Genomic DNA, 15418 nt, shown 5'->3' with positions numbered 1-15418 from the left:
AAGACAGCCCTCTAGTTAGCAAAACTTGATCAATATCCACACCATTCATTAGTAAAAGTAGGGGATTCTGATGATGAACCAGTCTCTGATGGAGAACTTTAAGAGCATTCCAATGTTCGGAATGGGCATCTACTTGCATTCTCATCAGCCATGAAAACCATAAAGTCCTTGCAGTCAAGCATGGTATAATGGTTATGCTTCCATCCTCTAAGATATCCCTAATAACACTGAAAAGTAGTAAATCTCTAGTAAAATATAAAGCTGCAATCACTTGTGCATAAAAAAATAGCAGCTCATAGGGGATGTAGCTCAGTGGTAGAGTGCATGCTTCGCATGTATGAGGCCCCGGTTTCAATCCCCGGCATCTCCAAGTTTTACAAAATACAGCTTTTTACCATATGTAAACTCTCTAGTAGAGCCAAAGAAAACAAGCAAACCAATAAAAGTACTCTACAGCAATAGTCAAAGTTGAATACAAATCATAAAAAATCAAGCAAATATGATTATATTCATCATCTTCTTCATTCCATTTTTCAAAGTTAAGTTCCCATTGAATGCTTATTGCCATTCTCCTACACTGAGGGTAAACTTATGGTAAGTAGGAAATAGATTTTTTATTTTCAGTGGGAACTGAAGGCGACAACTCAAGCAAAGTTTAATAAAAGAGCGAGACAAATAATATAGCAAAACTAATTGATTAAGATTGAGAGACAAGTTCAAACACTTTGTGAACAAAAAGAGGATGGACATGGGCTTGGAGGGCAAGCACTTAATGAAATTTCAAAGCATGGAATGATGACAACATATCAACTGTACATAGATTGTCTGGTGAAGCATTAGCTAGCAGTGGCGAAGAGGCAGTCTTAGCATGCATGCTTTGTGCCCTTCTGCTAAGTTCTGACACTGATGACCAAACAGAATGTAAGACAGCCCTCTAGTTAGCAAAACTTGATCAATATCCACACCATTCATTAGTAAAAGTAGGGGATTCTGATGATGAACCAGTCTCTGATGGAGAACTTTAAGAGCATTCCAATGTTCGGAATGGGCATCTACTTGCATTCTCATCAGCCATGATAACCATAAAGTCCTTGCAGTCAAGCATGGAATAATGGTTATGCTTCCATCCTCTAAGATATCCCTAATAACACAGAAAAGTATTAAATCTCTAGTGAAATGTAAAGCTGCAATCACTTGTGCATAAAAAAATAGCAGCTCATAGGGGATATAGCTCAGTGGTAGAGCGCATGCTTCGCATGTATGAGGCCCCGGATTCAATCCCCGGCATCTCCAAGTTTTACAAAATACAGCTTTTTACCATATGTAAACTCTCTAGTAGAGCCAAAGAAAACAATCAAACCAATAAAAGTACTCTACAGCAATAGTCAAAGTTGAATACAAATCATAAAAAATCAATCAAATATGAGTATATTCATCATCTTCTTCATTCCATTTTTCAAAGTTAAGTTCCCATTGAATGCCTATTGCCATTCTCCTACACTGAGGGAAAACATATGGTAAGTAGGAAATAGATTATTTATTTTCAGTGGGAACTGAAGGCGACTACCCGAGCAAAGTTTAATAAAAGAGCGAGACAAATAATATAGCAAAACTAATTGATTAAGATTGAGAGACAAGTTCAATCACTTTGTGAACAAAAAGAGGATGGACATGGGCTTGGAGGGCAAGCACTTAATGAAATTTCAAAGCATGGAATGATGACAACATATGAACTCTACAAAGATTGTCTGTTGAAGCATTAGCTAGCAGTGGCCAAGATGCAGTCTTAGCATGCATCCTTTGTGCCCTTCTGCTAAGTTCTGACACTGATGACCAAACAGATTGTAAGACAGCCCTCTAGTTAGCAAAACTTGATCAATATCCACACCATTCATTAGTAAAAGTAGGGGATTCTGATTATGAACCAGTCTCTGATGGAGAACTTTAAGAGCATTCCAATGTTCGGAATGGGCATCTACTTGCATTCTCATCAGCCATGAAAACCATAAATTCCTTGCAGTCAAGCATGGTATAATGGTTATGCTTCCATCCTCTAAGATATCCCTAATAACACTGAAAAGTAGTAAATCTCTAGTGAAATGTAAAGCTGCAATCACTTGTGCATAAAAAAATAGCAGCTCATAGGGGATATAGCTCAGTGGTAGAGCGCATGCTTCGCATGTATGAGGCCCCGGATTCAATCCCCGGCATCTCCAAGTTTTACAAAATACAGCTTTTTACCATATGTAAACTCTCTAGTAGAGCCAAAGAAAACAAGCAAACCAATAAAAGTACTCTACAGCAATAGTCAAAGTTGAATACAAATCATAAAAAATCAATCAAATATGATTATATTCATCATCTTCTTCATTCCATTTTTCAAAGTTAAGTTCCCATTGAATGCCTATTGCCATTCTCCTACACTGAGGGAAAACATATGGTAAGTAGGAAATAGATTTTTTATTTTCAGTGGGAACTGAAGGCGACTACCCGAGCAAAGTTTAATAAAAGAGCGAGACAAATAATATAGCAAAACTAATTGATTAAGATTGAGAGACAAGTTCAAACACTTTGTGAACAAAAAGAGGATGGACATGGGCTTGGAGGGCAAGCACTTAATGAAATTTCAAAGCATGGAATGATGACAACATATGAACTCTACAAAGATTGTCTGTTGAAGCATTAGCTAGCAGTGGCCAAGAGGCAGTCTTAGCATGCATCTTTTGTGCCCTTCTGCTAAGTTCTGACACTGATGATCAAACAGATTGTAAGACAGCCCTCTAGTTAGCAAAACTTGATCAATATCCACACCATTCATTAGTAAAAGTAGGGGATTCTGATGATGAACCAGTCTCTGATGGAGAACTTAAAGAGCATTCCAATGTTCGGAATGGGCATCTACTTGCATTCTCATCAGCCATGAAAACCATACAGTCCTTGAAGTCAAGCATGGTATAATGGTTATCCCTCCATCCTCTAAGATATCACTAATAACACTGAAAAGTAGTAAATCTCTAGGGAATTGTAAAGCTGCAATCACTTATGCATCAGAAAATAGCAGCTCATAGGGGATGTAGCTCGGTGGTAGAGCGCATGCTTCGCTTGTATAAGCCCCTGAGTTCAATCCCCAGAATCTCTAAGTTTTGCAAAATACAGCTTTTTACCATATGTAAACTCTCTAGAAGAGCCAAAGATAACAAGCAAACCAATACAAGTACTGTACAGCAATAGTCAAAGTTGAATACAAATCATAAAAAAATAATCAAATATGATTATATTCATCATCTTCTTCATTCCATTTTTCAAAGTTAAGTTCCCATTGAATGCCTATTGCCATTCTCCTACACTGAGGGAAAACATATGGTAAGTAGGAAATAGATTTTTTATTCTCAGTGGGAACTGAAGGCGACTACCTGAGCAAAGTTTAATAAAAGAGCGAGACAAATAATATAGCAGAACTAAATGATTAAGATTGAGAGACAAGTTCAAACACTTTATGAACAAAAAGAGGATGGACATGGGCTTGGAGGGCAAGCACTTAATGATAATTCAAAGCATGGAATGATGACAACATATCAACTCTACATAGATTGTCTGGTGAAGCATTAGCTAGCAGTGGCCAAGAGGCAGTCTTAGCATGCATCCTTTGTGCCCTTCTGCTAAGTTCTGACACTGATGACCAAACAGAATGTAAGACAGCCCTCTAGTTAGCAAAACTTGATCAATATCCACACCATTCATTAGTAAAAGTAGGGGATTCTGATGATGAACCAGTCTCTGATGGAGAACTTTAAGAGCATTCCAATGTTCGGAATGGGCATCTACTTGCATTCTCATCAGCCATGAAAACCATAAAGTCCTTGCAGTCAAGCATGGTATAATGGTTATGCTTCCATCCTCTAAGATATCCCTAATAACACTGAAAAGTAGTAAATCTCTAGTAAAATATAAAGCTGCAATCACTTGTGCATAAAAAAATAGCAGCTCATAGGGGATGTAGCTCAGTGGTAGAGTGCATGCTTCGCATGTATGAGGCCCCGGTTTCAATCCCCGGCATCTCCAAGTTTTACAAAATACAGCTTTTTACCATATGTAAACTCTCTAGTAGAGCCAAAGAAAACAAGCAAACCAATAAAAGTACTCTACAGCAATAGTCAAAGTTGAATACAAATCATAAAAAATCAAGCAAATATGATTATATTCATCATCTTCTTCATTCCATTTTTCAAAGTTAAGTTCCCATTGAATGCTTATTGCCATTCTCCTACACTGACGGTAAACTTATGGTAAGTAGGAAATAGATTTTTTATTTTCAGTGTGAACTGAAGGCGACAACTCAAGCAAAGTTTAATAAAAGAGCGAGACAAATAATATAGCAAAACTAATTGATTAAGATTGAGAGACAAGTTCAAACACTTTGTGAACAAAAAGAGGATGGACATGGGCTTGGAGGGCAAGCACTTAATGAAATTTCAAAGCATGGAATGATGACAACATATCAACTGTACATAGATTGTCTGGTGAAGCATTAGCTAGCAGTGGCGAAGAGGCAGTCTTAGCATGCATGCTTTGTGCCCTTCTGCTAAGTTCTGACACTGATGACCATACAGAATGTAAGACAGCCCTCTAGTTAGCAAAACTTGATCAATATCCACACCATTCATTAGTAAAAGTAGGGGATTCTGATGATGAACCAGTCTCTGATGGAGAACTTTAAGAGCATTCCAATGTTCGGAATGGGCATCTACTTGCATTCTCATCAGCCATGATAACCATAAAGTCCTTGCAGTCAAGCATGGAATAATGGTTATGCTTCCATCCTCTAAGATATCCCTAATAACACAGAAAAGTATTAAATCTCTAGTGAAATGTAAAGCTGCAATCACTTGTGCATAAAAAAATAGCAGCTCATAGGGGATATAGCTCAGTGGTAGAGCGCATGCTTCGCATGTATGAGGCCCCGGATTCAATCCCCGGCATCTCCAAGTTTTACAAAATACAGCTTTTTACCATATGTAAACTCTCTAGTAGAGCCAAAGAAAACAATCAAACCAATAAAAGTACTCTACAGCAATAGTCAAAGTTGAATACAAATCATAAAAAATCAATCAAATATGAGTATATTCATCATCTTCTTCATTCCATTTTTCAAAGTTCAGTTCCCATTGAATGCCTATTGCCATTCTCCTACACTGAGGGAAAACATATGGTAAGTAGGAAATAGATTTTTTATTTTCAGTGGGAACTGAAGGCGACTACCCGAGCAAAGTTTAATAAAAGAGCGAGACAAATAATATAGCAAAACTAATTGATTAAGATTGAGAGACAAGTTCAAACAGTTTGTGAACAAAAAGAGGATTGACATGGGCTTGGAGGGCAAGCACTTAATGAAATTTCAAAGCATGGAATGATGACAACATATGAACTCTACAAAGATTGTCTGTTGAAGCATTAGCTAGCAGTGGCCAAGATGCAGTCTTAGCATGCATCCTTTGTGCCCTTCTGCTAAGTTCTGACACTGATGACCAAACAGATTGTAAGACAGCCCTCTAGTTAGCAAAACTTGATCAATATCCACACCATTCATTAGTAAAAGTAGGGGATTCTGATTATGAACCAGTCTCTGATGGAGAACTTTAAGAGCATTCCAATGTTCGGAATGGGCATCTACTTGCATTCTCATCAGCCATGAAAACCATACAGTCCTAGAAGTCAAGCATGGTATAATGGTTATCCTTCCATCCTCTAAGATATCACTAATAACACTGAAAAGTAGTAAATCTCTAGTGAATTGTAAAGCTGCAATCACTTATGCATCAGAAAATAGCAGCTCATAGGGGATGTAGCTCGGTGGTAGAGCGCATGCTTCGCTTGTATAAGCCCCTGAGTTCAATCCCCAGAATCTCTAAGTTTTGCAAAATACAGCTTTTTACCATATGTAAACTCTCTAGAAGAGCCAAAGATAACAAGCAAACCAATACAAGTACTCTACAGCAATAGTCAAAGTTGAATACAAATCATAAAAAAATAATCAAATATGATTATATTCATCATCTTCTTCATTCCATTTTTCAAAGTTAAGTTCCCATTGAATGCCTATTGCCATTCTCCTACACTGAGGGAAAACATATGGTAAGTAGGAAATAGATTTTTTATTCTCAGTGGGAACTGAAGGCGACTACCTGAGCAAAGTTTAATAAAAGAGCGAGACAATTAATATAGCAGAACTAAATGATTAAGATTGAGAGACAAGTACAACCATTAATGAACAAAAAGAGGATGGACATGGGCTTGGAGTGCAAGCACTTAATGAAATTTCAAAGCATGGAATGATGACAACATATCAACTCTAAATAGATTGTCTGGTGAAGCATTAGCTAGCAATGCCCAAGAGGCAGTCTTAGCATGCATCCTTTGTGCCCTTCTGCTAAGTTCAGACACTGATGACCAAACAGAATGTAAGACAGCCCTCTAGTTAGCAAAACTTGATCAATATCCACACCATTCATTAGTAAAAGTAGGGGATTCTGATGATAAACCAGTCTCTGATGGAGAACTTTAAGAGCATTCCAGTGTTTGGAAGGGGCATCTACTTGCATTCTCATCAGCCATGAAAACCATAAAGTCCTTGCAGTCAATCATGGTATAATAATTATGCTTCCATCCTCTAAGATATCCCTAATAACACTGAAAAGTAGTAAATCTCTAGTGAAATGTAAAGCTGCAATCACTTGTGCATAAAAAAATAGCAGCTCATAGGGGATGTAGCTCAATGGTAGAGCGCATGCTTCGCATGTATGAGGCCCCGGATTCAATCCCCGGCATCTCCATGTTTTACAAAATACAGCTTTTTACCATATGTAAACTCTCTAGTAGAGCCAAAGAAAACAAGCAAACCAATAAAAGTACTCTACAGCAATAGTCAAAGTTGAATACAAATCATAAAAAATCAATCAAATATGATTATATTCATCATCTTCTTCATTCCAGTTTTTAAAGTTAAGTACCTATTGAATGCCTATTGCCATTCTCCTACACTGAGGGAAAACATATGGTAAGTAGGAAATAGATTTTTTATTTTCAGTGGGACCTGAAGGCGACAACTCAAGCAAAGTTTAATAAAAGAGCGAGACAAATAATATAGCAAAACTAATTGATTAAGATTGAGAGACAAGTTCAAACACTTTGTGAACAAAAAGAGGATGGACATGGGCTTGGAGGGCAAGCACTTAATGAAATTTCAAAGCATGGAATGATGACAACATATCAACTCTACATAGATTGTCTGGTGAAGCATTAGCTAGCTGTGGCCAAGAGGCAGTCTTAGCATGCATCCTTTGTGCCCTTCTGCTAAGTTCTGACACTGATGACCAAACAGAATGTAAGACAGCCCTCTAGTTAGCAAAACTTGATCAATATCCACACCATTCATTAGTAAAAGTAGGGGATTCTGATGATGAACCAGTCTCTGATGGAGAACTTTAAGAGCATTCCAATGTTCGGAATGGGCATCTACTTGCATTCTCATCAGCCATGAAAACCATACAGTCCTAGAAGTCAAGCATGGTATAATGGTTATCCTTCCATCCTCTAAGATATCACTAATAACACTGAAAAGTAGTAAATCTCTAGTGAATTGTAAAGATGCAATCACTTATGCATCAGAAAATAGCAGCTCATAGGGGATGTAGCTCGGTGGTAGAGCGCATGCTTCGCTTGTATAAGTCCCTGAGTTCAATCCCCAGAATCTCTAAGTTTTGCAAAATACAGCTTTTAACCATATGTAAACTCTCTAGAAGAGCCAAAGATAACAAGCAAACCAATACAAGTACTCTACAGCAATAGTCAAAGTTGAATACAAATCATAAAAAAATAATCAAATATGATTATATTCATCATCTTCTTCATTCCATTTTTCAAAGTTAAGTTCCCATTGAATGCCTATTGCCATTCTCCTACACTGAGGGAAAACATATGGTAAGTAGGAAATAGATTTTTTATTCTCAGTGGGAACTGAAGGGGACTTCCTGAGCAAAGTTTAATAAAAGAGCGAGACAATTAATATAGCAGAACTAAATGATTAAGATTGAGAGACAAGTACAACCATTAATGAACAAAAAGAGGATGGACATGGGTTTGGAGGGCAAGCACTTAATGAAATTTCAAAGCATGGAATGATGACAACATATCAACTCTAAATAGATTGTCTGGTGAGACATTAGCTAGCAATGCCCAAGAGGAAGTCTTAGCATGCATCCTTTGTGCCCTTCTGCTAAGTTCAGACACTGATGACCAAACAGAATGTAAGACAGCCCTCTAGTTAGCAAAACTTGATCAATATCCACACCATTCATTAGTAAAAGTAGGGGATTCTGATGATAAACCAGTCTCTGATGGAGAACTTTAAGAGCATTCCAGTGTTTGGAAGGGGCATCTACTTGCATTCTCATCAGCCATGAAAACCATAAAGTCCTTGCAGTCAAGCATGGTATAATAATTATGCTTCCATCCTCTAAGATATCCCTAATAACACTGAAAAGTAGTAAATCTCTAGTGAAATGTAAAGCTGCAATCACTTGTGCATAAAAAAATAGCAGCTCATAGGGGATGTAGCTCAATGGTAGAGCACATGCTTCGCATGTTTGAGGCCCCGGATTCAATCCCCGGCATCTCCAAGTTTTACAAAATACAGCTTTTTACCATATGTAAACTCTCTAGTAGAGCCAAAGAAAACAAGCAAACCAATAAAAGTACTCTACAGCAATAGTCAAAGTTGAATACAAATCATAAAAAATCAATCAAATATGATTATATTCATCATCTTCTTCATTCCAGTTTTCAAAGTTAAGTAACTATTGAATGCCTATTGCCATTCTCCTACACTGAGGGAAAACATATGGTAAGTAGGAAGAAGATTTTTTATTTTCAGTGGGAACTGAAGGCGACTACCTGAGCAAAGTTTAATAAAAGAGCGAGACAAATAATATAGCATAACTAAATGATTAAGATTGAGAGACAAGTTCAAACACTTTATGAACAAAAAGAGGATGGACATGGGCTTGGAGGGCAAGCACTTAATGATAATTCAAAGCATGGAATGATGACAACATATCAACTCTACATAGATTGACTGGTGAAGCATTAGCTAGCAGTGGCCAAGAGGCAGTCTTAGCATGCATCCTTTGTGCCCTTCTGCTAAGTTCTGACACTGATGACCAAACAGAATGTAAGACAGCCCTCTAGTTAGCAAAACTTGATCAATATCCACACCATTCATTAGTAAAAGTAGGGGATTCTGATGATGAACCAGTCTCTGATGGAGAACTTTAGGAGCATTCCAATGTTCGGAATGGGCATCTACTTGCATTCTCATCAGCCATGAAAACCATAAAGTCCTTGAAGTCAAGCATGGTATAATGGTTATCCTTCCATCCTCTAAGATATCACTAATAACACTAAAAAGTAGTAAATCTCTAGTGAATTGTAAAGCTGCAATCACTTATGCATCAGAAAATAGGAGCTCATAGGGGATGTAGCTCGGTGGTAGAGCGCATGCTTCGCTTGTATAAGCTCCTAAGTTCAATCCCCAGAATCTCTAAGTTTTGCAAAATACAGCTTTTTACCATATGTAAACTCTCTAGAAGAGCCAAAGATAACAAGCAAAATAATACAAGAACTCTACAGCAATAGTCAAAGTTGAATACAAATCATAAAAAATTAATCAAATATGATTATATTCATCATCTTCTTCATTCCATTTTTCAAAGTTAATTCCCATTGAATGCCTATTGCCATTCTCCTACACTGAGGGAAAACATATGGTAAGTAGGAAATAGATTTTTTATTTTCAGTGGGAACTGAAGGCGACTACCCGAGCAAAGTTTAATAAAAGAGCGAGACAAATAATATAGCATAACTAAATGATTAAGATTGAGAGACAAGTTTAACCACTTTATGAACAAAAAGAGGATGGACATGGGCTTGGAGGGCAGACACTTAATGAAATTTCAAAGCATGGAATGATGACAACATATCAACTCTACATAAATTGCCTGCTGAAGCATTAGCTAGCAATGCCCAAGAGGCAGTCTTAGCATGCATCCTTTGTGCCCTTCTGCTAAGTTCTGACACTGATGACCAAACAGAATGTAAGACAGCCCTCTAGTTTGCAAAACTTGATCAATATCCACACCATTCAATAGTAAAAGTAGGGGATTCTGATGATAATCCAGTCTCTGATGGAGAACTTTAAGAGCATTCCAGTGTTTGGAATGGTCATCTACTTGCATTCTCATCAGCCATGAAAACCATAAAGTCCTTGCAGTCAAGCATGGTATAATGGTTATGCTTCCATCCTCTAAGATATCCCTAATAACACTGAAAAGTAGTAAATCTCTAGTAAAATATAAAGCTGCAATCACTTGTGCATAAAAAAATAGCAGCTCATAGGGGATGTAGCTCAGTGGTAGAGCGCATGCTTCGCATGTATGAGGCCCCGGTTTCAATCCCCGGCATCTCCAAGTTTTACAAAATACAGCTTTTTACCATATGTAAACTCTCTAGTAGAGCCAAAGAAAACAAGCAAACCAATAAAAGTACTCTACAGCAATAGTCAAAGTTGAATACAAATCATAAAAAATCAATCAAATATGATTATATTCATTATCTTCTTCATTCCATTTTTCAAAGTTAAGTTCCCATTGAATGCTTATTGCCATTCTCCTACACTGAGGGTAAACTTATGGTAAGTAGGAAATAGATTTTTTATTTTCAGTGGGAACTGAAGGCGACAACTCAAGCAAAGTTTAATAAAAGAGCGAGACAAATAATATAGCAAAACTAATTGATTAAGATTGAGAGACAAGTTCAAACACTTTGTGAACAAAAGGAGGATGGACATGGGCTTGGAGGGCAAGCACTTAGTGATATATCAAAGCATGGAATGATGACAACATATCAACTCTACATGGATTGTCTGGTGAAGCATTAGCTAGCAGTGGCCAAGAGGCAGTCTTAGCATGCATCCTTTGTTCCCTTCTTCTAAGTTCTGACACTGATGACCAAACAGAATGTAAGACAGCCCTCTAGTTAGCAAAACTTGATAAATATCCACACCATTCATTAGTAAAAGTAGGGGATTCTGATGATAAACCAGTCTCTGATGGAGAACTTTAAGAGCATTACAATGTTTGGAATGGGCTTCTACTTGCATTCTCATCACCCATGAAAACCATAAAGTCCTTGCAGTCAAGCATGGTATAATGGTTATGCTTCCATCCTCTAAGATATCCCTAATAACACTGAAAAGTAGTAAATCTCTAGTGAAATGTAAAGCTGCAATCACTTGCGCCTAAAAAAATAGCAGCTCATAGGGGATGTAGCTCAGGGGTAGAGCGCATGCTTCGCATGTATGAGGCCCCGGTTTCAATCCCGGGCATCTCCAAGTTTTACAAAATACAGCTTTTTACCATATGTAAACTCTCTAGTAGAGCCAAAGAAAACAAGCAAACCAATAAAAGTACTCTACAGCAATAGTCAAAGTTGAATACAAATCATAAAAAATCAATCAAATATGATTATATTCATCATCTTCTTCATTCCATTTTTCAAAGTTAAGTTCCCATTGAATGCTTATTGCCATTCTCCTACACTGAGGGAAAACTTATGGTAAGTAGGAAATAGATTTTTTATTTTCAGTGGGACCTGAAGGCGACAACTCAAGCAAAGTTTAATAAAAGAGCGAGACAAATAATATAGCAAAACTAATTGATTAAGATTGAGAGACAAGTTCAAACACTTTGTGAACAAAAAGAGGATGGACATGGGCTTGGAGGGCAAGCACTTAATGAAATTTCAAAGCATGGAATGATGACAACATATCAACTCTACATAGATTGTCTGGTGAAGCATTAGCTAGCTGTGGCCAAGAGGCAGTCTTAGCATGCATCCTTTGTGCCCTTCTGCTAAGTTCTGACACTGATGACCAAACAGAATGTAAGACAGCCCTCTAGTTAGCAAAACTTGATCAATATCCACACCATTCATTAGTAAAAGTAGGGGATTCTGATGATGAACCAGTCTCTGATGGAGAACTTTAAGAGCATTCCAATGTTCGGAATGGGCATCTACTTGCATTCTCATCAGCCATGAAAACCATAAAGTCCTTGCAGTCAACCATGGTATAATGGTTATGCTTCCATCCTCTAAGATATCCCTAATAACACTGAAAAGTAGTAAATCTCTAGTGAAATGTAAAGCTGCAATCACTTCTGCATAAAAAAATAGCAGCTCATAGGGGATGTAGCTCGGTGGTAGAGCGCATGCTTCGCTTGTATAAGCCCCTGAGTTCAATCCCCAGAATCTCTAAGTTTTGCAAAATACAGCTTTTTACCATATGTAAACTCTCTAGAAGAGCCAAAGATAACAACCAAACCAATACAAGTACTCTACAGCAATAGTCAAAGTTGAATACAAATCATAAAAAATTAATCAAATATGATTATATTCATCATCTTCTTCATTCCATTTTTCAAAGTTAAGTTCCCATTGAATGCCTATTACCATTCTCCTACACTGAGGGAAAACATATTGTAAGTAGGAAATAGATTTTTTATTTTCAGTGGGAACTGAAGGCGACAACTCAAGCAAAGTTTAATAAAAGAGCGAGACAAATAATATAGCAGAACTAAATGATTAAGATTGAGAGACAAGTACAACCATTAATGAACAATAAGAGGATGGACATGGGCTTGGAGGGCAAGCACTTAATGAAATTTCAAAGCATGGAATGATGACATCATATCAACTCTAAATAGATTGTCTGGTGAAGCATTAGCTAGCAATGCCCAAGAGGAAGTCTTAGCATGCATCCTTTGTGCCCTTCTGCTAAGTTCAGACACTGATGACCAAACAGAATGTAAGACAGCCCTCTAGTTAGCAAAACTTGATCAATATCCACACCATTCATTAGTAAAAGTAGGGGATTCTGATGATAAACCAGTCTCTGATGGAGAACTTTAAGAGCATTCCAGTGTTTGGAAGGGGCATCTACTTGCATTCTCATCAGCCATGAAAACCATAAAGTCCTTGCAGTCAAGCATGGTATAATAATTATGCTTCCATCCTCTAAGATATCCCTAATAACACTGAAAAGTAGTAAATCTCTAGTGAAATGTAAAGCTGCAATCACTTGTGCATAAAAAAATAGCAGCTCATAGGGGATGTAGCTCAATGGTAGAGCACATGCTTCGCATGTTTGAGGCCCCGGATTCAATCCCCGGCATCTCCAAGTTTTACAAAATACAGCTTTTTACCATATGTAAACTCTCTAGTAGAGCCAAAGAAAACAAGCAAACCAATAAAAGTACTCTACAGCAATAGTCAAAGTTGAATACAAATCATAAAAAATCAATCAAATATGATTATATTCATCATCTTCTTCATTCCAGTTTTCAAAGTTAAGTAACTATTGAATGCCTATTGCCATTCTCCTACACTGAGGGAAAACATATGGTAAGTAGGAAGAAGATTTTTTAATTTCAGTGGGAACTGAAGGCGACTACCTGAGCAAAGTTTAATAAAAGAGCGAGACAAATAATATAGCATAACTAAATGATTAAGATTGAGAGACAAGTTCAAACACTTTATGAACAAAAAGAGGATGGACATGGGCTTGGAGGGCAAGCACTTAATGATAATTCAAAGCATGGAATGATGACAACATATCAACTCTACATAGATTGACTGGTGAAGCATTAGCTAGCAGTGGCCAAGAGGCAGTCTTAGCATGCATCCTTTGTGCCCTTCTGCTAAGTTCTGACACTGATGACCAAACAGAATGTAAGACAGCCCTCTAGTTAGCAAAACTTGATCAATATCCACACCATTCATTAGTAAAAGTAGGGGATTCTGATGATGAACCAGTCTCTGATGGAGAACTTTAAGAGCATTCCAATGTTCGGAATGGGCATCTACTTGCATTCTCATCAGCCATGAAAACCATAAAGTCCTTGAAGTCAAGCATGGTATAATGGTTATCCTTCCATCCTCTAAGATATCACTAATAACACTGAAAAGTAGTAAATCTCTAGTGAATTGTAAAGCTGCAATCACTTATGCATCAGAAAATAGCAGCTCATAGGGGATGTAGCTCGGTGGTAGAGCGCATGCTTCGCTTGTATAAGCTCCTAATTCAATCCCCAGAATCTCTAAGTTTTGCAAAATACAGCTTTTTACCATATGTAAACTCTCTAGAAGAGCCAAAGATAACAAGCAAACCAATACAAGAACTCTACAGCAATAGTCAAAGTTGAATACAAATCATAAAAAATTAATCAAATATGATTATATTCATCATCTTCTTCATTCCATTTTTCAAAGTTAATTTCCCATTGAATGCCTATTGCCATTCTCCTACACTGAGGGAAAACATATGGTAAGTAGGAAATAGATTTTTTATTTTCAGTGGGAACTGAAGGCGACTACCCGAGCAAAGTTTAATAAAAGAGCGAGACAAATAATATAGCAGAACTAAATGATTAAGATTGAGAGACAAGTTTAACCACTTTATGAACAAAAAGAGGATGGACATGGGCTTGGAGGGCAGACACTTAATGAAATTTCAAAGCATGGAATGATGACAACATATCAACTCTACATAAATTGCCTGCTGAAGCATTAGCTAGCAATGCCCAAGAGGCAGTCTTAGCATGCATCCTTTGTGCCCTTCTGCTAAGTTCTGACACTGATGACCAAACAGAATGTAAGACAGCCCTCTAGTTTGCAAAACTTGATCAATATCCACACCATTCAATAGTAAAAGTAGGGGATTCTGATGATAAACCAGTCTCTGATGGAGAACTTTAAGAGCATTCCAGTGTTTGGAATGGTCATCTACTTGCATTCTCATCAGCCATGAAAACCATAAAGTCCTTGCAGTCAAGCATGGTATAATGGTTATGCTTCCATCCTCTAAGATATCCCTAATAACACTGAAAAGTAGTAAATCTCTAGTAAAATATAAAGCTGCAATCACTTGTGCATAAAAAAATAGCAGCTCATAGGGGATGTAGCTCAGTGGTAGAGCGCATGCTTCGCATGTATGAGGCCCCGGTTTCAATCCCCGGCATCTCCAAGTTTTACAAAATACAGCTTTTTACCATATGTAAACTCTCTAGTAGAGCCAAAGAAAACAAGCAAACCAATAAAAGTACTCTACAGCAATAGTCAAAGTTGAATACAAATCATAAAAAATCAATCAAATATGATTATATTCATCATCTTCTTCATTCCATTTTTCAAAGTTAAGTTCCCATTGAATGCTTATTGCCATTCTCCTACACTGAGGGTAAACTTATGGTAAGTAGGAAATAGATTTTTTATTTTCAGTGGGAACTGAAGGCGACAACTCAAGCAAAGC

At 37.3% G+C, this 15418-nt stretch overlaps 11 non-coding genes across 11 annotated transcripts; all 11 read left to right on the top strand.

Annotated features, from left to right (window-relative positions):
- The first annotated feature begins 298 nt into the window (after positions 1–298).
- Positions 299–370, top strand: TRNAA-CGC (transfer RNA alanine (anticodon CGC)). Its single transcript has one exon. It is a non-coding gene; the product is annotated as a tRNA-Ala (tRNA).
- Positions 371–1221: 851 nt separating this feature from the next.
- On the top strand, positions 1222–1293 carry TRNAA-CGC (transfer RNA alanine (anticodon CGC)). Its single transcript has one exon. It is a non-coding gene; the product is annotated as a tRNA-Ala (tRNA).
- An 851-nt stretch (positions 1294–2144) lies between these two features.
- TRNAA-CGC (transfer RNA alanine (anticodon CGC)) lies at positions 2145–2216 on the top strand. The gene has a single exon. It is a non-coding gene; the product is annotated as a tRNA-Ala (tRNA).
- Positions 2217–3990: 1774 nt separating this feature from the next.
- Positions 3991–4062, top strand: TRNAA-CGC (transfer RNA alanine (anticodon CGC)). The gene has a single exon. It is a non-coding gene; the product is annotated as a tRNA-Ala (tRNA).
- Positions 4063–4913: 851 nt separating this feature from the next.
- TRNAA-CGC (transfer RNA alanine (anticodon CGC)) lies at positions 4914–4985 on the top strand. Its single transcript has one exon. It is a non-coding gene; the product is annotated as a tRNA-Ala (tRNA).
- Positions 4986–6758: 1773 nt separating this feature from the next.
- Positions 6759–6830, top strand: TRNAA-CGC (transfer RNA alanine (anticodon CGC)). Its single transcript has one exon. It is a non-coding gene; the product is annotated as a tRNA-Ala (tRNA).
- Positions 6831–8603: 1773 nt separating this feature from the next.
- On the top strand, positions 8604–8675 carry TRNAA-CGC (transfer RNA alanine (anticodon CGC)). Its single transcript has one exon. It is a non-coding gene; the product is annotated as a tRNA-Ala (tRNA).
- Positions 8676–10448: 1773 nt separating this feature from the next.
- On the top strand, positions 10449–10520 carry TRNAA-CGC (transfer RNA alanine (anticodon CGC)). Its single transcript has one exon. It is a non-coding gene; the product is annotated as a tRNA-Ala (tRNA).
- An 851-nt stretch (positions 10521–11371) lies between these two features.
- TRNAA-CGC (transfer RNA alanine (anticodon CGC)) lies at positions 11372–11443 on the top strand. The gene has a single exon. It is a non-coding gene; the product is annotated as a tRNA-Ala (tRNA).
- A 1773-nt stretch (positions 11444–13216) lies between these two features.
- TRNAA-CGC (transfer RNA alanine (anticodon CGC)) lies at positions 13217–13288 on the top strand. Its single transcript has one exon. It is a non-coding gene; the product is annotated as a tRNA-Ala (tRNA).
- Positions 13289–15061: 1773 nt separating this feature from the next.
- Positions 15062–15133, top strand: TRNAA-CGC (transfer RNA alanine (anticodon CGC)). The gene has a single exon. It is a non-coding gene; the product is annotated as a tRNA-Ala (tRNA).
- Positions 15134–15418: the final 285 nt, after the last annotated feature.

This window comes from Taudactylus pleione, unplaced genomic scaffold (assembly GCF_031769625.1).
Source record: "Taudactylus pleione unplaced genomic scaffold, aTauple2 ptg000070l, whole genome shotgun sequence".
NCBI classification, from domain to species: Eukaryota; Metazoa; Chordata; class Amphibia; order Anura; family Myobatrachidae; genus Taudactylus; species Taudactylus pleione.
Note: the sequence above shows the minus strand (reverse complement) of the source record. Positions and strands in the feature narration are given on the sequence as shown.